The 23,378-nt window shown below is 38.4% G+C and overlaps 1 protein-coding gene, 1 long non-coding RNA gene and 1 pseudogene across 2 annotated transcripts in view; 2 read left to right on the forward strand and 1 right to left on the reverse strand.

Annotated features, from left to right (window-relative positions):
* The window catches only part of LOC148083109 (NACHT, LRR and PYD domains-containing protein 3-like), a 238,050-nt gene that overhangs the window by 175,074 nt on the left and 39,598 nt on the right, over window positions 1-23,378 (forward strand). The window lies entirely within an intron of this gene.
* Window positions 1,367-10,561, forward strand: LOC148083115 (uncharacterized). The gene is made up of 2 exons (XR_015710722.1): window positions 1,367-1,455; window positions 1,572-10,561. It is a non-coding gene; the product is annotated as an uncharacterized LOC148083115 (long non-coding RNA).
* LOC148083116 (uncharacterized) lies at window positions 10,865-11,923 on the reverse strand (annotated as a pseudogene).

Here is a 23,378-nt window from a genome sequence, read left to right on the forward strand (position 1 = left end):
AACGTTTTAACACAAGGCCACAAAGAGGAGTTTTTAGGTGAACTGTGTGAAGATTTTAAAGCAGAGACTCTTTTACGACGACCGACCAACACATGGACAGACAGACTTGGGGACTGGAGGTCACAGTGGAGGTCACAGTGGAGGTCACTGTGGAGGTCACAGTGGAGGTCACAGTGGAGGTCACAGTGGAGGTCACAGTGGAGGTCACAGTGGAGGTCACAGTGGAGGTCACAGTGGAGGACAGTGGAGGTCACAGTGGAGGTCACAGTGGAGGTCACAGTGGAGGTCACAGTGGAGGTCACAGTGGAGGTCACAGTGGAGGTCACTGTACCTCTGAGGAAGATAACCAGTGGAGGATTTTACACGGGGCCATCGCGAGCAACTCCTTTTTAGCGCGTTTTAACCCCGGGGTTTTAAACGAGTGTCCATTCTGCATCAACCAGAGAAGACTTTTCACATTTTTAAAGAGTGTGGGAGGCTGGCAGGGTTTTTAATGTTTGAACTGTTGTTTTTAGTCTTTTTAACCTCGTGTTCTCTGTCCCTGTTTTATAGGCGGAGTCAGATACACAAGAAGCACAAAGAGAGAAGATCTTAAAGTACCTGGTGAGGTAAAGATGTGTATCTGACTCGCAGGAGCTGCAGACACTCACTGGATGTGGTGACTCTGTGGAGACAGAACATCAGATCCAGACTGAGGCTGGAGTTCTGCTTCCACAGAGTCACAACAACACCGAGATGCTTTTAGAAAATGGGGAGAAAAGGGACAAATTTGCGCAACGAAAGAAAACATTCTACAATTTGCACACTGGCTTGACTGAAGTATTGCACTTGTTACTTTATATGGAACTATTGTAAAAAAAAAAAACCATTGCAATAAAGTATTTTTAAAAGTCAAAAGTCTCCTTCGCTCTCTCTCTCTCTCTCTCTCTCTCTCTCTCTCAAAAAAGGATAATTGGTGAAAAATGATTCTACAGAATAGAAAAACACATTTGACAAATGAGAAACACAACTAGCCTGAAATGAAGAAACATTAATATCAAGGTGGAGATTTGAACACAGAAAAATGTCGGTCATTTTAGGGAGAACATTTGGATTTAAGAGATATGTTCATTAGAACTGTTACAATGTGGTCCTGCACTATCTTAGGAGGACTGAAGGATTCAAGAGATCCTATAAACGTTTATTTATATATCTACTAGTATTGTTTTGATTGTTTAAGCGCTTTGTGACCCTGGTCTCGAAAAGCGCTATATAAATAAATATTACTTACTAGTAAAGTAAAAGAGAAATGACACTCTGTACCAGCAGGTGGTGCTGGTGCACCTTTAACTGCTATAGAAGAAGATTTCAGAAGTACTTTCTCTTTCTCTGTCGCTGCAGTGACATCCGTTCGTGTTTTGAGAACAACATTCATCATCCATCTGTTGGTTTCCATCCTTTTGAGTGGCAGTAGAAGTAAGTAGAAGTATTGTGTACTGTATCCAGAGTATGTATCTGATGATATCTTAGTATTATTCTTGTTTTCTTGTCTTGTTTGAACATATTTCACTTTCACACTTCCTTGCATTAAGTCCTGTTCAATTTGTTAGATTGGAAATTATTCTACACTATACGTATACGCCATAAGTTAAATTAATGCTAAAAAGATGATCAAAATATAGAGTATAAAATACTAGCCTCATCTAAGAGCTTAAACGTTTAAATACACATTCACAACCAACATTTCACTTTCATACTGATATACACTGTCTCAAGGGTAGCTTGAAACAGACTAGAGATTATTCAGCGACTTAATGAAGGACAGACTGTCTGCTCTGTTCACACCTGTGGACGTGAAACAAAAGAGCAAGAAAGAACACACCCAAAAGAGGGGGGCTGGAAGACAAAGGAATCCGCCCACACAACAGGGAAGCAAGGATGTTGCTCTCCAGGTGACTCGAGACAGGAACTAACATCAAAGAACCACTGCCCCGGAACAGACGCCCCCTGGACAGGAAACTTTCCCTTAAATGTAGAGACGACCCATAACCCAGGACCGTCTTTCCCGGAGCTATCGACCTGTACAGCTGCCGGCAAAGATCGAGTCCTTTCGATCGTAAAGTTATATCTTTGTTTGACTTGTAGCGGCGAATAAACGACCCGTACACTCTGCATTTTGACCTTTTATCTCCATAAAGCAAAGTATTAAGACCCGGATGTGACGTCGTGTTGGAGCGACAGAAACGGACTAGTTTTAATCGTTTTACCAGGGTGTCTGGAAGCTAATTGAGCGATCGAGGGGCTCCTGCCATTATGACTTCGACACTTTAGACACGACAGGCTGGTAAGAGTCTCGTTCCACGTAGCATAGTGTGTCTCTCTCACCTGTTTTGGTAAAATACTGTTGTCGTCGTATTGTCATGACATATTGTTTTGTTTCAATTGTCTGTGTCTGTATATTTTTATCTTTTGAATATTTTTTTTCTCGCTGCGGTACTTGTAAAAATTAGCATTCGTTTGTGTGAGATCTCTGATTTTTTGTGACACAGCTGAGAGTCCAGGTTCGTGTGTCTCTGGACACTATCTCTTGCTGATAAGAACACTGCTGCAGACGTTGTTACTTGTCAGCTGCTGCAAGGCCGAATGAGCTCCGAAAGACAATTTCCTTGTTGGGGGGAGTGGTTGCTCTTGGAGGTTGAACTTCTAAGACTTCCTTCTTTTCCTCACCGACCCTCCCATTGTATTCATGTGTTCTCTAAACGCACACACATTCTTACGTCATCTTGAATTCTATTCACTATTGGGTTCGATATAATTATCTTTTCTCTTTATTAAGAAACATTCTTTGTTGACGATAGTTATTTTACTATTATTCCTGTTTCTTAATTCGTAATTTCTTAATTGAGGTATATACAAATATACAGTTAATTAGTGGTATAATTGGTTTAAGAAGAAAAACAAACCAACTCACATTTCAATTTTCTCCTTCTTCTGCTGTGTTCAATAACAATAACACAATTAACATTGATGGTTGGCACACTGTTGTATGTATTAATGATCTTGACCATCCTCTCTTCCTATTTCACATTATCAATCGATCAACTCACAATTGGTCACATTGCGTGTAACTTTTGGTGTTTTGTCTAACTAATACTGCTTATCTAAAACAAGTGTGTCACTGACTGCTTGCATGTGTGTACGTTTGTTGATATCTAGTTCCTGTTTTCTCTTCTTCTCTCAATTTCTGATCTTTGGTGTTGTATTTGCTATGCTGCCCCCTGCTGGTTTGCTCTTTGTTTACTTCTTAATTGACTTTTGTTCTGACTCAATTGGTGTAATTATTTAATTATTGATTAATTTAATCAATTGCAGTTTATTCTGTTTTCTTATTTTTTCAATTATTACTTTAAATACATTTTATTATTTTAACAATCAGTCATACATTTACTATTTTATTATTTTTAGTAAATTAGGGATTGGATTTTTATCTTTTTAATTATTGGAGGAATATTAAGTTATATGTTGTATTTGGTCATTAGACAGTCACTCTTATTCCTCTTCTTGTCAATTTTGCTATATATATATGCAACTAATTAGGAAGTTAAATAATTAACAATAAATAAATAATAAGTTGTTAATTTTTTTGACTTGAATAATTTTAATGAATTAGTATAATATTTTGATTAGATCTAATTGCATTTATTATTTTCAAATTAGTCCATTTAATTTTAATTCTCTTGTTTTTATTATTAATATCTTAATATAGTATTTGTTTTATTTATTATTATCTCGGATTTTATAATGGATTTTAATTAGTTAATTGAAGTTTTGGTTCTTAATTTAGATTTTTAGATTCTTCCTCTTTCATATTTTCATTTAATTGTTTATTATGGTAATTGCTTCTTTACCTATTATTTTTAGCATTATTACTAATATTATTAATATTATTAATTTGTTCTATTCATTTATTGACCTCCTATTTCAAGACAAAAGTAACTATTACTACAGGTGACAAGTTAAAGCTCCTGACAGGGAAGAAAAATAAGAAACGTTAATCTGTTTTTTAATTTAATGGTAAATCTTATGAGTGGGTTACTCACATCAATGATGATGAGAATTCATAATAAATAAAATAGTTGAACAAAATGCTCTTATTGAGCTCCAGATACAGCTAATTAAATTTCAACTTAAAGACTTGAAAGAGTTTCTCTAAAAATAGAGATGATAGTTCTAGGGTCCTATCATAGCTCCCTATTGGCCACTGGCTGGAGTGCATGGGTGTGGCAGGAGAAGAGGACGAGGAGATGGAAACAAACAAAGAATTTTGGTCAACAATGGCGCATTTTTGGCTTTTAGTCCAGGAACTTTGGTCCAGTTCCCTATTGGTGACACCTACGATTGAAGCAATCTTTCTGAGCTGAAGAAACGAGAACTCAACCTCAACAACTCTCCACCAAGAATGAACTTCTGCTCCAGAGAGGGAGGAGCTGTACTGGTTCAACGTGATTGAACATCTGATGGTTTCTCTGATCTTGAAAAGACTTTTGAGACTTCATTCCTATGATCCACCTTTGGACCCCCCACACTGTACTATGAACTATGTCTGGGATGATGATGAACGTGATTATGAAGACAAATGGCACGATCTGGTCGCAAACATGAACTTGACTCTAGTCTGCGATGACATTTTTTGTGGTCCTGATGGTGAGGCTGCTGAACTAACAACTGAACAAGGTTCTCTATGCTCTCTGACACTTCTGTCCCTCGTGTTGCTCTTGCTGTGGTTGCTGGTGGAGAAGCAAGGTTCTACAGTGCCTTGCGAAAGTATTCGGCCCCCTTGAACCTTTCAACATTTCGCCACATTTCAGGCTTCAAACATAAAGATATACAATTTTAATTTTTTGTCATGAATCAACAACAAGTGGGACACAATTGTGAAGTGGAACGAAATTTATTGGATAATTTAAACTTTTTTAACAAATAAAAAACTGAAAAGTGGGGCGTGCAATATTATTCGGCCCCTTTACTTTCAGTGCAGCAAACTCACTCCAGAAGTTCAGTGAGGATCTTTGAATGATCCAATGTTGTCCTAAATGACTGATGATGATAAATAGAATAGACCTGTGTGTAATCAAGTCTCCGTATAAATGCACCTGCTCTTTGATAGTCTCAGGGTTCTGTTTAAAGCGCAGAGAGAACCATGAAGACAAAAGAACACACCAGGCAGGTCCGAGATACTGTTGTGGAGAAGTTTAAAGCCGGATTTGGATACAAAAAGATTTCCCAAGCTTTAAACATCTCAAGGAGCACTGTGCAAGCAATTATATTGAAATGGAAGGAGTATCAGACCACTGCAAATCTACCAAGACCCGGCCGTCCCTCCAAACTTTCATCTCAAACAAGGAGAAGACTGATCAGAGATGCAGCCAAGAGGCCCATGATCACTCTGGATGAACTGCAGATAACTACAGCTGAGGTGGGAGAGTCTGTCCATAGGACAACAATCAGTCGTGCACTGCACAAATCTGGCCTTTATGGAAGAGTGGCAAGAAGAAAGCCATTTCTGAAAGATATCCATAAAAAGTCTCATTTAAAGTTTGCCACAAGCCACCTGGGAGACACACCAAACATGTGGAAGAAGGTGCTCTGGTCAGATGAAACCAAAATCGAACTTTTTGGCCACAATGCAAAACGATATGTTTGGCCTAAGAGCAACACAGCTCATCACCCTGAAAACACCATCCCCACTGTCAAACATGGTGGTGGCAGCATCATGGTTTGGGCCTGCTTTTCTTCAGCAGGGACAGGGAAGATGGCTAAAATTGATGGGAAGATGGATAGAGCCAAATTCAGGACCATTCTGGAAGAAAACCTGTTGGAGTCTGCAAAAGACCTGAGACTGGGATGGAGATTTATCTTCCAACAGGACAATGATCCAAAACATAAAGCCAAATCTACAATGGAATGGTTCACAAATAGACGTATCCAGGTGTTAGAATGGCCAAGTCAAAGTCCAGACCTGAATCCAATCGAGAATCTGTGGAAAGAGCTGAAGACTGCTGTTCACAAACGCTCTCCATCCAACCTCACTGAGCTCGAGCTGTTTTGCAAGGAAGAATGGGCAAGAATTCCAGTCTCTCGATGTGCAAAACTGATAGAGACATACCCCAAGTGACTTGCAGCTGTAATTGCAGCAAAAGGTGGCGCTACAAAGTATTAGCGCAAGGGGGCCGAATAATATTGCACGCCCCACTTTTCAGTTTTTTATTTGTTAAAAAAGTTTAAATTATCCAATAAATTTCGTTCCACTTCACGATTGTGTCCCACTTGTTGTTGATTCATGACAAAAATTTAAAATTTTATATCTTTATGTTTGAAGCCTGAAATGTGGGGAAATGTTGAAAGGTTCAAGGGGGCCGAATACTTTCGCAAGGCACTGTATATATTATATATAGATATTATAACAGGGCCCTGAGACAAATGATTAAGAAATGCAAAGTGTTTGTGATTTGATGAAAAAGCAGACACATCTAAACTGTTAGAGACATGATATCTTAAGATGTAACAGTAAACAGTTAATCCCAGAATAACATACTCTGATTGCTCCACTCAGAGCTATGATGAAAGCAGCCATAAGAAAACTAAACAAAAACTTGTGAGGTCGACTGATGCAGAATTTTATTTTAAGCTAATTACAAGTGACTCTGTCTAGAGCTGCTGACTTGTCACCTCCAGAAACTAGACTATAGAGACTAGACTATAGAGACTAGACTATACTATACCATTCAATCTTGATGTGAGTGAAATTGATGATATATTGTTCTTTGAAATTAGACTTAAATAGTGAAAATGGTAAAAATAGAGACTAAAATACTGTAGGAGGAAAGGTCAAAGAAAAATAATAGATTAAGAGATAAATTAAAAGAAACACTGAGAAATATAAATATGACATTGTTCTCTCTAGTTGAATAAACCAAACAACTATAAGTGAATATTAATTAAAGAAACAGTTAAGATAAGCAAAATAGTAATCTAGAATAGATACTGTATTTATTTTGTGGGTAGATAATTAAAGAGGTCTGACACCTGATCAAATTAACCATTACATTCATAAAACTCATTTGAACTCACACAACACTCTCAGACATTCACATAGATATTACAAATAACACACTGATCTCAGAGATAAACAAACGAACACATGATGTCTTAAATTTAAATTGAATAAGATAAATAAGTGTCTCTGCTACAACCTGCTCCCTGTGTGTGTGTGTGTGTGTGTGTGTGTGTGTGTGTGTGTGTGTGTGTGTGTGTGTGTGTGTGTGTGTGTGTGTGTGTGTGTGTGTGTGTGTGTGTGAATGAAATAATTCCCTCCAACACCCGCCTCTGTTTCTCTCTCTCCATGAAGTCAAAACTTACTGATAATTTGAACTCTCTGCTAACTTCAAGGTTATATCAAATAAAACACAAGACAAACTCTAACTGACATCCACAGACATACAAAGTTATGAATACACAACTCATGACACACACACAATATCCTCATCACCACCTGAATAGATTCAAAACTGACCTTCTAGTAACTTCTGATCTTATCCTGTCAGAGGTGGTGTTGAGAAGCTCCAGTGAGGGAGGAATAAGAAGCCACTGTCCACTGCAGACTTAAATATATGAAATGATCTCCTTGTTAGAAGGTGAACAAGAAACATGAGCCAACATGAGTAAAGATAATAACTTGACTAGCTTGAAAATATATGTATGAAAAAATGTAGTTTTAGGAAACTACTCTTTGGACATGTGGTGAAATAGTTAAGATGTTTAAATTACCAAACACAAGAAATCATGATTTGAGATAAATACAACTTCCCTAAAACTAATAACACTTTACTTAATGCTAAGAGAAGGAACATATTGACATTAGAGAAGTTTCAAAAAACAAGGGAAAGAAAATATCTTGTTATGATTAAAACGTAGTTTCAGAATTAATCATTTTAAGAACATGTATTTTTTTTATAAATTAAAATAGAATACTTTTATATACATCAATGGCAGCCAATAATACAATACACAATATGAAAAGTGAAACTTGAAACTAAAAAATTAAATTGATTAATTGAAAAAGTTAAATAAAAAATGGAAATATGTTTCTAAAGCTGCTTCTAATGTTCTAAGGCAACTATAAACATTTTTTGAACAAAATGTAAAGCAGAGAACAGAATCGACTAAAAATGTAAGACCCAGAAGAAATAAATTAATTAATAAATGATGCCTTCAAGAAAGAAAATAGCAAATAATCTATTTAGAAACTATAGAATCATATCAGTCTCTAAATTACCTTTGTTAAAGATAAATATACCTTTAATCCAAGATCAAAAAATAAGAACTAGAGCAAGAGATTAATGGAAAATAAACAAGTTGAATTCTAAAATTGACAAAATATGGACTTGCAAGTGTAATTTATTGAAGGAATTCAATTATATAAGCATTGTAAATTACTAGTTTTCATCCACATGACAAAATGATTTGATTGAAGTTTTAAACAAAGGAAACCTAAAATAAATACCAATTTGAAATACTAGAGTTTAACAGTTCTTTGGGGAACTTCAATATAAAGATAATAAATGGGTTAATAATGGAAAATAAGGTTCTCAAAATGTGTTCTATATCTAACAAAGGACAAGAAAATAAAATAAAAGAATGAATCATTATAATTATAATCGGAAAAATATTTTATAGAGTAGATTTTTACTTTTTTAATTTTTTTTATTATTCATAAATTAAGTCTTAGTTAGTCTTTTATTAATTGGTTAAACTAAGGTCCAGAAATCCAACAATAGAAATGCTAATATAGAAAAAACATAATAAAATAAATAAACGGCTGCAGAATAGTTTGCACATAGACATTTTTTTCTATTTGATATTATCCATTTACTTTAGCAATAGACTTTCAAACCAAATCTAAGAGGAATAATAATGATTCAACGAAGCTAAGAATATCTTTTTGTAGCTAATAATTTCATATATTGAATAAATGTATTCATAAATAAATTTAAGAGAGTTAATACCAAGAGTATTATGATTAATTAAATGATTTGACAATAGATTTGGATACAAAGTTATTCAAGAAAACATTTTTTAAATACAAATAAATAAGGTTGTTCATTTGTCCCTCAGGGGAGGACTTAGATACTTAGCTGGATAATAGGTTTGTTACGTGATGGTGATTCTTGTTGCACGGTTCTGTCGATCAACACTGCTGAAGGAGGCTCTGTCCAGATTGCATTCAATTAGTTTAAATTGTTGATGTAGAAAACAGCTCGAGAATAAGGTACGACTGTGTTTTACTATCTCTCTGACTTAGGTAGTAAATAGGAAGGGGTTAATTTTGTCTGCATGAAGTAGTATGAGTAAATTCTAAATAAATAGCATGATTTAAAGATGTATTGTTTCTCATTTGTAAAGAATGCGATGCTGTTCATGTCTTTCCTATGTTGCAGGACGAGCTCAATGATGCTCTGTTGACGGGGGAGTACGTCAACAACACCTCACATGAAGAGCCCACATCCAAGTCGCCGACAACGGGGCTGCTACTTCCTTTTTACCTCGTTAAAGAGGTTTTTCAAAGCAGTGGATACTGGCTCCATATCAATATATAGTTAACATTATCTCTACTTCAATATAGACTTATTAGATGTGAGTTACTTAGTGTGAATATGTTTGTTTTGATGATTTGGCATTCAATTACTTCAGTTTTAATTCGTAGCATAATTTGGAATAATAATTATTATTAATTATTTTTTTTTGTATTTTCTTTTTTTCTTTTTTCTTTTTTGTGATTTGAGAGAAATGCTCATAATGTATAATTGTATTAATTAAATGAATCTGTGTTTCCTCTGTTGCTTTCTCACCATATGTAATCTTTGTGTGGCACTATACGGATAATAGTTTAGCATGTTTAGTTTATGATAAGATTCGTGATCATTACTTTGAAATCAGACTAGTCTTTGTTTTATTGCATCATTAGTTCATGATGCAATCAGGGGGAATGTAAGGAAATGACAACTTTACTGTAATCAATCATCTAGATTTAACACACATTTCAAATAGTCACTTGATTAACTGATAATCTTTCATATTTAATTCATATTAAATAATCCTATTCTTGCATTGACTGCAACACAAGGCCGAGTTCACAAAGCCTCGCACACACAGAAAGATTAAACAATTCCAGATTCCAGGAAGTCTGGACCCCTGTTTGAGAACTCACACTGAAGGACACAAGTCGCTGGGAACAAACTCTCTCTAGAAGTCAACAACCTTCAGTAAGTTTCCACTACGATCACGTGCGACCGGCCATCTTAGAATCAAGTGTTTAGAGTCACTGACCAATCCTACATGTACATTTGACTAGAGGCGTTAACCTGAATATTCTACTATAAAGATCCACCATTTTGTCTGATCTTTGCGTTCTGTCATTCTTAGACGTCTGCGATAGATCTCTCTGCTTGCCAGCGCCCGTGTTCACGTAAGTTTGTCTCTGACTTTTGCATAATTCACTAAACGAGCATTTTTCTTAAACTCATCCATGTGTCTGTCCTTCATTCCATCACCATGTACGAGGCTGGGGAGGGGTCGGTTCATCGGAACATAAAATCCCAACACCTGAGACCAGTAATTCTGCGAAAACATTTTCAATTCCTTCTTCTGCATCTGGTTTGAGCGGGTATTGTCTTATTACAGGGCGATGCTCAGTCTTCCCTTTAATAATTACAGGTGGAGTATTTTTCATTAGACCTACATCCGTGGGTCCTTGACTACAGAGTTGATCTGGCAACTTGCTCACAGCCTCTTCCTCGTCTTGTGAGAGGGAGAGGATCTGTACATCTCAGCTCAAATGAGTTTGAGGGTTAGTTCTGAGTGTCCAATTTATTCGCACTCGTTGCCACCCAGTATGCGACACCTCCCACAACGGATTTTGTGGATATGGCGTCCAACTGAGGTGTGGCAGTGATCCCGCAAGATCATTAATGTCTTTCCACTCATGCTCATGGCTCTTTGCCAAGGACACATGTGGGTGTTGTCCTGGCGGAAGGAGTTGTTTTACCTGAGCTGACACAACTGCAGTAGCAAAACCACACTTCTTTTTACAATATAAGTGTTCTAGGTTTATTACCTGTGGTTCTAGTCGCAAGAAAAATTCGTCATACTCTAAATCAGGGCCTGGATCATCTTTATGTCTTATGGTTACGTGAAGGCCCTGTTTTCCCTGGATCTCTCCTCCAGGTTCAACTTTTTCTGCAATTTCTCTCAAGAGTTGAGCTGCTGCTCCTGTCATTTCTGCCTCTGGGAGGTCTAATGACCACCAATAACGGGCGCTTCAGTTATCGGCGGTATGTCACCTACTGAGGCGATCACCCTCCCCTTGTTGTTTGTTTGTAGTCTTATTTCTAGTTGTGTGATAACATCCCGTCCTAACAAGTTATGTGGACAAGATGGATGCAAAACCAGTTCAGCCTGCGCTACTCTCAGTGGTCTTTCTGGTGCAACAATGTTCAAAGTGTGTGTCAGTGGCAAATGTTCAACCGTTCCATGAGCTCCTTTCATTTTGACTATACCTTTTCCTGGCTTAATTTTCTTTGGGTCCCATCGACCTAGTACTGAAACATCAGCACCGGTGTCTACCAGAAAAACTGTTGGATCTCCGTTTGCTAGGAGTGTCATTTCAGGCCTTTTACCAGGCTCTGTTAAATGTCCTAACAAAAGGTCTTGAATTTCAGGTATTTCTTCATCAAACATTGTGTGTGAGAGGTTAATTTCTTCTTCTGATTCATCAGTTTCACATGGCGGTGCACTCGGTTGTGACCTTGGTGCTGCCACCTGTTGTTGGCCTAGTCATTCTTCATCCTCAGACGAATCATCAGAGTAGTGTTTTCGTCTGGGTTTATCTTTGCGCTTGTTTTTCTCAATACAATCTCTGGCAAGATGTCCTGTCTTTCCGCAAGTAAAGCATCGACCTTCTTTTAAGAGTCTTCTTTTTTCTGCGGACAGTGTATTAGGATCATATTATCATATTAGTAGTAAATGTTTGTTACATGTGTCATGTCACTAGTGACTTGTTTTTCTCGCTTTTTCTCTATCATTTCGTAATTTCGGGCATATGTAATGTGATCGTTTGTCCCAGCCTTCTGCCAGGTCACATTTTGCTTCTTAATGTATCTCGACAGATCTGGTCTCATTTGGTTCAACAAATGATTTTTGAAATGTGATTCCCATAGAGCTGGATGATCTTCGGGAATCCCACCATGTTTGTTAAAAACATCCCTTAATCTGACTTTGAAGTTGTCTATGTTTTCGTCTTCATGCTGCCTGCAGGCTGCTATTTGATTAGGATCAGGCCTCTGTGCATAGATCTGCTCACATCTTTCCAAAATGTCATTCAGAGGTAACGCGACTTGTGCATATGGTATGACGCCACCTTGATCGTTCGTGATCATGATACGAAAACACATAAGTCGTTGTTTCTTGTACTCCTGTTACATAAGCACAATTTCCTGTCCATTCTTCCACCAATCTGTTTCTCAAGACCCCACCTCCACACCACCACCATAACTGGGATCGAATGACGTGTTTCAAGGCGTTCTTCAAGTTTATGTTGGTGTCTGAACAAGAAGGATCTTCTCGCCTGCAGTTCATACAAAACTCTGCAGCCAGAATTGTGATTCGCTCTCGTAGAAGAACTCACATTTCTCCGATCCTTAAATCTCTGCATTAGTTTGTTTCAGGATCCATTTTAAAATTCTGGTTCTTACTTTCAGATCTATTCATGGTAGGATTGCATTAATTATTTAATAACGTTTTAAAATGTTTTTTTTTATTATTATTTTGTCAAGAGTTAAATAACATTTGTACATTTTTTTAACAATTTTTGGTTAAAAAGAATATTCTGTATGCAACAATATTGAAAAAACGTATATGGCAAAAAAATGCAAGAATGTATATATATATATATATATATATATATATATATATATATATACAAAAAAACAAATTTGGGAAAGTTAAAAAATCTGCATGTTTTTTGACAATGTGTCAATATTATACACTCTTGACGATACACAACACACACACCAAATATATACACAACTCTTTAAAGTTGACTTCCTGCAGCACACTGACTGACTGAGCTGAGAGCAGGACTTGGACCTGGAGACCACCTGCAGCAGCTTCATGATTGGCTGAGACTGAGACACCAGCGGGGAGACGGCGTGGATGACGGCAGTGAATTCCTGACCCGGAGTGACCCCTGGATTTATGAAACAACACAACAGCATTTCTACCACTGACCCTGACACATCTTTGGGGGGGACGCGTGTGTGTACCCAGGCCCAGGTAGTAGAACGGGAAGTGGGCCAGATGTGTGGAGTATTCGGGAAGAACCAGCAGTCCTCCAGGCAGGAAGTTCCACATGTACTTGTTCCTGGACGCGTGAGAAAACACTCGGTCCTTGATGATCTGTGCGGAAACAAAACTTGAATCAATTTGTTGCTCCACCAGATGGCGCTCTCAGCCGTGAGATGTTTCTCTCTGGAAACATTACTATTAGAACATTAAGAAGTGAAAGAACCGAGAAAGTGAGGCTTCATGAAGCTTCATCAAGAGTTTTCACTGATTGTTGGTCGATGATGATCAACATGATCTTATCTACTCACACGGTTGAAGTTGAGTTGTTCATTTGTTGTGTCAAACATGGAAACAACCCTTAACAGTCCAGGTCTCTGCTCTTCTGATCCCTCCTGCAGGGGGCGCTGCTGCGACAGTGACACCAGAACTCTGTCGCTCACCAGCGCTCGCACCGTGGACAGAACCTGAAAGAAAGATGATGATGTTGATGTTACTCAAGTTGACCCAGAACCAATCACCTGCTACGATACCGAGTCTATCTGGTCACAAAGAAAGAGCTGAGCTAGAAGGCTTTTCATTCACCGGTCATTCAATACCTGTCAGTTTTCAGAAAAGAAATCATGTTTTGGGGAGTGAAGAGCTCAGTCATCCAGGAGACACTCTGTGTAGCATCATTCTGAGGACAGTCGGGCTCTGACCCGGAGGAAGCCCCGGGACACACCCAGGACATGACGGAGTCACACTAGAGCAAGAGTTGAGTTAAAACATTTTTATTATTATTAACATTATTTTTAATGTTAATTTTAGTAATTAGGTCAGAATATTTGAATTGTTATTTATGTAAAACTAACGTCAAATAAACTCAGTAACTCCAGAAGCAGCTGTGGATCAATGACATCAACAATATTGAATATTTCAAATGTTGTTTTTATTGATTAGTTTTGATGTGAAGATCAGAACAACCTTCCATCTGCATAACTGATAACCTGACGCTTCGTTCTACCCTCACTCGTGAACAAGACCGTGAGATACTTGAACTCTCCTCCTGTAGATGCTCGTCTTATTCATGAACTCTAGCCGATCGAAACATGTTCTGACCCACGAAGACTCGTCCAGGTCCAGAAGATTTTTAAGATGTCAATAATTTTTTGCTCGAATCAAGAACATTTAAAAATAATAATTGTTTCAAATAATATTCCATAAACTGAACAGATTAAGTCGCACGACTGGAACGATTCCAATGCTGGTCCTCAGTGAAGATCATGTTCATCAGGAGCAATTAAAACGAGACAATTCCCCGCCAGGAAATGGTGAGAGAGGACTGTGTGCTTTGACCCGTGACCAGAAGAACCATGAAAGCTACAAAAGACTTGATCATTTGGACTTTATCTACATTTTAAAGTTTGAATTGTGTTTCTACTGGAGCGTACGTCAGAGCAGGAGATGTTTGAAAAACGTGGCAGATTTGAGACTTTTTCACAAAATAGATTCACTCGTCATTATCTAATTTTTATTCTATCTAGCCACGACATTTGTTAAGATAAATAAGATTAAATTAAATTAAATTAAATAGTTATATTTTAATATATGAGTTTTTTTCAAAACATCTTACTTAACAGAAATTTCTTAAGAAAAAGTTTAGAAAAAAAGGAGTTTTGTTGAAATGTGAATGAATAGAAATACATTTCCGCCTGGAAACTTAAAACAAACATCATTTCAACGTAATCATGTTGACGTGAGTCACTCAGACTGTTGACCAGGTTACATCATTTACTCTTCAATAGTTTGCTGTAAAATGATTTAAAAAAAGTTGAAATGGAAAAAAGCTTCTGAAACATTGAACAGGTGGTCATAATGTTATGGCTCAATGATCAGACATGATCGATACACAATTCTCGTTCTCAAACAAGACATTGATCGACCGTTTGTGTAGTGAAGTTGTCTTCTCCTCTGGCTGTCTGTGACCTCTGACCTTCAGGGAGACGTGTCGCTGGTTGATATTCGACTGCTCTCCCCTGATGGTAGACCTGTATCTCTACTGACTTACTTCCTCTCTTTTAGTCTCTGACTTCATAGAACCTTCACTTTGTCTCAATGTTGTTTTGTGAGTGTCATGTTTTTAACTGGAAAACTGCCAAGTTAATTCTAGAAATAACTTCTTATTGAGGCGAGAACTGCGTTGTATTGATAGTATTTATAGTATTGTAGTTTAGTGAATATAGGGTTGAATTTTATCAGAACGACCAGCACTCTGGTTATAACAAATAGTACAATGTAATATTTTAAGAATATACCTGGAATATCACTATCAGGAGCATCACTTTTAGTCCAAAGAAAACTATTAAAATGACATGGATAATATTATAATTATTATAATTTACTTTGGTGTTTTAGTGGAAGCGAAAGCGCGATACAAATATTACTTACTAACTTAGTTACATAAAAATCCCCCTTTGGTCATTATGGGGAAACCGTCGATGTTTGTCCATCAAGGACCAGGTTGTTGTACGGCGTCGAATGTCATCCAACTCATCCAAGATCGTCCCAGAGTGTCCATAGGGTTCCTGGCAATAGAGCCACTGATACACAGATTGATGGGTGTCACCCTTATCACCCCCTTTCCTACCATTAACCTAAAAGGATAAAATAGATGGAAGCTTTATCGTTTGGTAAAGACCATATTCATGGGGGAATGGAGTTCAGAACATTATGTTTGTCAATTCTCTACATCCGGGCCAATGGCAGGGGTGTGTCCAGAACCAAATCAAAAAAGAATAACAATATTTGCATCACAACGACTGAGAAAGTACACAATGAGAGGGATGAAGGAGTTGACAGAGAAGAAAAGAATCACACGAAGGGGAGAAGAAAAATAATGTAATTGTAAAAAGAAAATATTAACAAAAATTAAAAAAATATTTATAAAAAAAAAAGGTAGTTTCGTTTGGGCTTGAACTCAGATGTGGTATGGGGTATTGAAGTTTTAGAGAAATGTCTAACTGTAGTTATAATGTAGGTCAGGTCAGGTATTATTTATTTTATTTTGAATTTTTGGTATGCTTAATATTTTCTTTGTCGTCCTATTAACGTGATTTTGGACCACTTTGTGGTTCTTGTAACATTGACAGACATTTCCAAACATCTCTTTATTTAATTTTGTGTAATTATATTATATTATTTATTTATTCTTTTAGTTAAAGTAGTGTAAGTATAAGTAGTAAAAGCAGTAGTATAATTAGTAGTAAAAGTACAAGTAGAATTAGTAGTAAACGTACAAGTAGTATAAATAGTAAAAGGAGTAGTAGAATGAGTCCAGCTTCAACCACAGAGCCCTCCTGATCAACCTGTCCAACCTGTTGACACTTCTGATCCCAACACAACACACCTCAGCACAAAACACTGGCCACCACAGACTGGTAGAACATGCAGAGGAGATTTTAGCCGGATCTTTTTCGGGACTGGAACTATACAGGAAGTCTTCCACAGGGTTGGTACTTTCCCCCTCATCGCTTCACCTCCTGCTTTGCTGACCTCATGGAGTCTCTGTCCCTGCTCCTGAAACCTTCTCTCTGTTAAGGACATCCTTGACCTCCTTTGTTACCCACGGTTTATTATTAGGGTAACAGCGGACAGTCTTAGCAGGGGTGACAACGTCCAAGCAGAAATTATTATAATCTGTTATACAGTGTGTCTGACCTTTGATGTCCTCTTGAGACCTCAGCAGCACATCCCAGTCTGTGGTGTCAAAGCAGTCTCTGATGGCGTCCTCCACAGCTGGTGTCCACTTTCTGATTGTCCTAGTGGTCACAGTCTGTCTCTGCACCTGAGGAGTGTACTGTGACTGAAGGTGGACCAGGTTATTGTGCGAGAAACCACAGGCCAGGAACTCCTCCAGAGACCAGAGGTCCCTGGATGGGGCCTTGGGAGTTGGCTCCGCCTCCCAGTCCGACAGGCTCGTCGATCGATACGGTGATTGACCCCTAAGCTTGGCTCCCCAAACTTTGAAAGGGGCCTGAGTAGCACTTATTCCTGAGCCGTTACAACTACGGGATTAACGTCCAACCACCGTCATAAACACGAACAAGATGGCCGACTACCAACTCAGTCAACGTATAATGGTTATATACTACCACCCGGTGGCCAAGAGTATTCCACAAACACAACGAAGAGTTTGTGGTGAAAAGATCACATGTCAATGATGCTTCAGAAGTGCTGATGTGTTTGTCCATCACTGTCATGGAAGCTTCTGTCAAGTGTGCGAAGCTGAAGACACCTGGAGGACATGTGCAGCATTTGGATTGTTTGGATGAAAAGGACAAAACTAGATACAACTGTATAATAAACAAATGGAAGAGATAAAGCTGTGTTTGTGACAGATGTGTCAGCGACAGGTGTGTCAGCGACAGGTGTGGCAGCGACAGGTGAACAAGACTGCATTCCTTCTTCTAGATCAAGATTGTGACTGAACTTGTCAAACGTCTTTATCCTTGTGGCACATGATTTGTTGTTGAACTATGTTATAAAAGTGTGAGTCAACAACACACTATGTTGTACTGATGTCTCTGACAGACACACCTCCTCACTGACGGTTCATCAGTGTTTCCCTGAGTCTGGATCAGAAGGAGCTGAGCTCACCTGGAAGTTTCACCTACAAACATGGACACAAGTCTTCAGAGCAGAGAGCTGCTCACAGGTCAGTGACTTTCTTCATGTTGTCATGTTCCCCAGTGAGAGTGTGAATGCATGAGTCAAGAGTGAGTTTGTGAGGTGAATAAATGAATCAAGAGTAAGGAGAACAAGAGAGATGTTAATAAATAAATCAAGACTGAGGTAAATAAATGAATCAAGAGTGAGGTGAATACATGAATCAAGACTGAGATGAATCAACACTGAGGTAAATACATGAATCAAGAGTGAGATGAATCAAGAGTGAGGTGAATAAATGAATCAAAACTGAAGTGAATAAATGAATCAAGAGTGAGGTGGATAAATGAATCAAGAGTGAGGTGAATAAATGAATCAAGAGTGAGGTGAATACATGAATCAAGAGTGAGGTGAATCAAGAATGAATCAAAAGTGAGGTGAATACCTTGATCAAGAGTGAGGTGAATACATGAATCAAGACTGAGGTGAATACATGACTCAAGAGTGAGGTGAATAAATGAATCAAAAGTGAGTTTGTGAGGTTAATAAATGAATCAAGACTGAGGTGAATAGATGAATCATGAGTGAGGTGAATACATGAATAAAGACTGAGGTGAATAAACGATTCAGGAGTGAGGTAAATAAATGAATAAAGAATGAGTTTGTCAGGGGAATAAATGAATCAAGAGTGAGGTTAATAAATGAATCAAGAGTGAGGTGAATATACAAATCAAGAATGAGGTGAATAAATAAATCGAGAGTGAGTTTGTGAGGTGAATACATGAATCATTACTGAGGTAGATAAACTATTCAAGAGTGAGGTGAATAAATGATTCAAGAGTTTGGTAAAAAAAAAAGAAAAAAGAGTGAGTTTGTGAGGTGAATAAATGAATCAAGGGTGAGGTGAATAAATGAATCAAAACTGAGGTGAATAAATAAATTAAGAGTGAGTTTGTGTGATGAATAAATGAATCAAGAGTGAGGTGGATAAATGAATCAAGAGTGAGGTGGATAAATGAGTCAAGAGTGAGGTCAATACATGAATCGAGACTGAGGTGAATGAATGAATCAAGAGTGTGGTCGTGAGGTGAATAAATGAATGAAGAGTGTGATCGTGAGGAGAATAAATGAATGAAGATTGTGGTGAATAAATGAATCAAGAGTGTAGTCATGAGGTGAATGAATGAATCAAGAATGTGGTCTTGAGGTGAATAAATGAATCAAGAGTGAGGTTGTGAAGTGAATTAATGAATGAAGAGTGTGGTCGTGAGGAGAATAAATGAATGAATATTGTGGTGAATAAATGAATCAAAAGTGTAGCCATTAGGTGAATGAATGAATCAAGAGTGTGGTCGTGAGGTGAATGAATGAATCAAGACTGTGGTCGTGAGTTGAATAAATGAATTGGGAGTGTGGTCGAGAGGTGAGTGAATGAATCAAGGGTGTGGTCATGAGGTGAATGAATGAATCAAGGGTGTGGTCGTGAGGTGAATTAATGAATTAAGAGTGTGGTTGTGAGGTGAATGAATGAATGAAGAGTGTGGTCGTGAGGTGATTGAATGAATCAAGAGTGTGGTCGCGAGGTGAATAAATGAATCAAGAGTGTGGTCGTGAGGTGAATACATGAATCAAGAGTGTGGTCTTGAGCTAAATAAACGTATCAAGATTGTGGTCGTGAGGTGAATGAATGAATCAAGAGTGTGGTCGGGGGGTGAATGATTAAATCAAGAGTGTGGTCGTGTGGTGAATAAATGAATCAAGAGTGGGACCATGAGGTGAATGAATGAATCAAGAGTGTGGTCGTGAGGTGAATGAATGAATCAAGACTGTGGTTGTGAGTTGAATAAATGAATTGGGAGTGTGGTCGTGAGTTGAATGAATGAATCAAGAGTGTGGTATAGAGGTGAGTGAATGAATCAAGGGTGTGGTCGTGAGTTGAATGAATGAATCAAGAGTGTGGTCGTGAGGTGAATGAATGAATCAAGGGTGTGGTCGTGAGGTGAATTAATGAATTAAGAGTGTGGTTGTGAGGTGAATGAATGAATGAAGAGTGTGGTCGTGAGGTGAATGAATGAATCAAGAGTGTGGTCGCGAGGTGAATGAATGAATCAAGAGTGTGGTCGTGAGGTGAATACATGAATCAAGAGTGTGGTCTTGAGCTAAATAAACTTATCAAGATCGTGGTCGTGAGGTGAATGAATGAATCAAGAGTGGGGCCATGAGGTGAATGAATGAATCAAGAGTGTGGTCGTGAGGTGAATGAATGAATCAAGAGTGTGGTCGCGAGGTGAATAAATGAATCAAGAGTGTGGTCGTGAGGTGAATACATGAATCAAGAGTGTTGTCTTGAGCTAAATAAACTTATCAAGATCGTGGTCGTGAGGTGAATGAATGAATCAAGAGTGTGGTCGGGGGGTGAATGATTAAATCAAGAGTGTGGTCGTGAGGTGAATAAATGAATCAAGAGTGGGGCCATGAGGTGAATGAATGAATCAAGAGTGTGGTCGTGAGGTGAATAAATTAATCAAGAGTGTGGTCGTGGGGTGAATAAATGAATCACGAGTCAAAAGAATTAACAATCAAAGTTCAAGACACTCATGAGTGGATGAAGAGTTGATGGATATAAAACACAGGTGTGGAAGCAGCAGGTGAACTTTGATCCTTGACTGTTTTAATAACTTCTGTTCCAGCATCTTTTTATTTCATTAATAAAAGAGACAAAGTTTAACAAAAACTTCTTATCTATCAGTCAGTATCAGAAAGTGAACACATGCATTCATTTATTCTTTAACTCAAGTGACACAAACATTCAGATCCATGATGCTGTTGTGTTTGTGTGCAGGTGTGGACACAGAGGAGGAAGATCCTCCCTCTAAAAAACGTCGGAGTGAAGACCATGACAGTCAGACCAGAGCTCAGAGGTGAGAAGATCACTTCTCCTGTCAGACCTTCAAATACTGGAATCATTTTCTCACTTCAACTTGTGTGTGTTCAGATCAAAGCTACGTACCTCTGCTGGACCTGGACCTGGACCTGGACCTGGACCTGGACCTGGACCTGGACCTGGACCTGGACCTGGACCTGGACCTGGACCTGGGCCTGGACCTGGACCTGGACCTGCTCCCAGCTGTGTGTCTCTGAAGAGTGACAGGTCTATGGGAAAAAGAATTGACTTCAAAGGTGAACAGAAGCATCAGAGGTGAGAGACAACAGGAGCAACACGAGAACATCTAGTGTTTATTTAAATATGCAGAGAAAACTATACAGTATATCTATACACATGAGAGGAAGAAGGAAATAATAATAATAATAATAATAAATATTATATGAAACCATCTTTCAGGAGACTCAAGGTCGCTGCAAAATAAAATCACGAATAGGATAAAATCACACAATTTAACCAAACAATTTCATTTCTTCTTTTAGGAATTACTTTTACTATTGTCCTGGATGAACTCCCATTTATGTTACTGTCTGTCTGTCTGTCTGTCTGTCTGTCTGTCTGTCTGTCTGTCTGTCTGTCTGTCTGTCTGTCTATTCCCAAAATATAATACAAAACCCAATAGAAAATACAAATTGGGAAAAACACTCTTCACTTCAACACTTTGTAATAATCAACTTAAATACTGGCTCACAGCCGTCAAAGAGGCAACAAAAGGAAAAGGCTGCTCAAGAGAACGCAGGCCAAGCAAACAACTACAATTTTACAACAATGAGTTAACGTTTAAAATATACAAACAAAAGAACCAAACTTAACTCCCAGTTACAGTGCATGGAACTGATCCTTCCTGTTAGAGGCTTAATCTGATCAGTGGAGGTCGTAACACATCACACCTTCAAATACTGGAAATACTTTCTCACTTCAACTTGTGTGTGTTCAGATCAAAGCTACGTACATCTGCTGGACCTGGACCTGGACCTGGACCTGGACCTGGACCTGCTCCCAGCTGTGTGTCTCTGAAGAGTGACAGGTCTATGGGAAAAAGAATTGACTTCAAAGGTGAACAGAAGCATCAGAGGTGAGAGACAACAGGAGCAACATGAAGAGATTGAAGTGTTGATCAGAGTTTTGTGTCTTTCAGGATCTACCAGAAGAAACAAGAAGAGTCTGAACTCAACTGTGATTCTCTGAAGAGTGACTGGTCTATGGATCATCCTGATAATTTTAAAGGTGGACAAGAGTCTTCAGAAGACAGGTGAGGTTTTCTGTCCCTCTTTGACTCACTGATGTGATGTTGGGTCTGTACAAAGGTCTCTGAGGTTCCTTCTACTTGGACTGAAGCCCTCAGATGTTCAGCACTTCATCACAGTTGACATGTTAGCATGAGCAACAGTCATGGACACAATAACAGCTGCTGTGGGACAGACAGGTGCTGTTGGACTCATGAAGAAATCCACAACTTGATGTCAAATACAGTGAATTCATTTCACTGGATCATTCCATCTGTTGTTGAAGAAGTTTGTATCATGTGACGACCAACAGTCTCTTCAGTTGTTGAGTCAAGAAGAAGAATTCTAAATAGTGCAACTACTTTTCTTCTCCTCCACCTGAAGTCTTGTGAAACTTGACACACAACAAACGTGATGAAATATTCATCAAAAGTCAACTTTGATTTGAGTGTTTTTCTTGTGATGCAACATTCACGTGGATCATATGAGCGCCTCAGATGAAGGTCACTGATAAGAGAAAATACTTCAAGTGATTTAAGAGTCACTGATTCAATGATTGAGGGAATGTTTGAGTCGTCAAAGACTGTTAGTTGATCCTCAACAATCATTCTTTCACTCACAGCTGTGTGTGTTTCTATCAGCAGTTAGTGACTCTTGGTGACTTCAACTGAAGATGTTCATGAGTCAATGCAGCTCAAAACTTCTCTTTTATTGAGCTTCACGAACTGCTCGTCAAAAGTGCTGCAGACAGTCGTGGAGGAAAGTCGACTCACAAGAGAAGAAGCAACAAACTGCAGCCATGAGAATGAAATCACGACTGAAGTGTGAGACAAACTTGTGTTTCACCTGGTTTTCCATGAATGTGGAAGATTCTATCTTAGGTGGTCTGCACATGGAAGAGTCAGAGTCTTGCTCAGATCATTGGTGTCCTTGTAGAAGTAGACAGAACTTATTGACGGCCTGATGTTCTTCACAGAGAGGATCAGCAGGTCTCGGATGTTCTCAGTCTCCAGTGTGTCCAGCAGCATCAGACAGATGTGGACTCCACACTTCAGGTACGTTCAAGTCTTCAGCCTCACCTGCTGACTACAACAGCTGCTAACTCACCAGTCAGCTGCTTCTGCTGCTTCATGAAGCTCTGATCCTGGACAACTCCACCTGTCAGCTTCATACATGAAGTAGAA

Source organism: Callionymus lyra, chromosome 3, assembly GCF_982586985.1.
Source record: "Callionymus lyra chromosome 3, fCalLyr1.hap1.1, whole genome shotgun sequence".
NCBI lineage: Eukaryota > Metazoa > Chordata > Actinopteri > Syngnathiformes > Callionymidae > Callionymus > Callionymus lyra.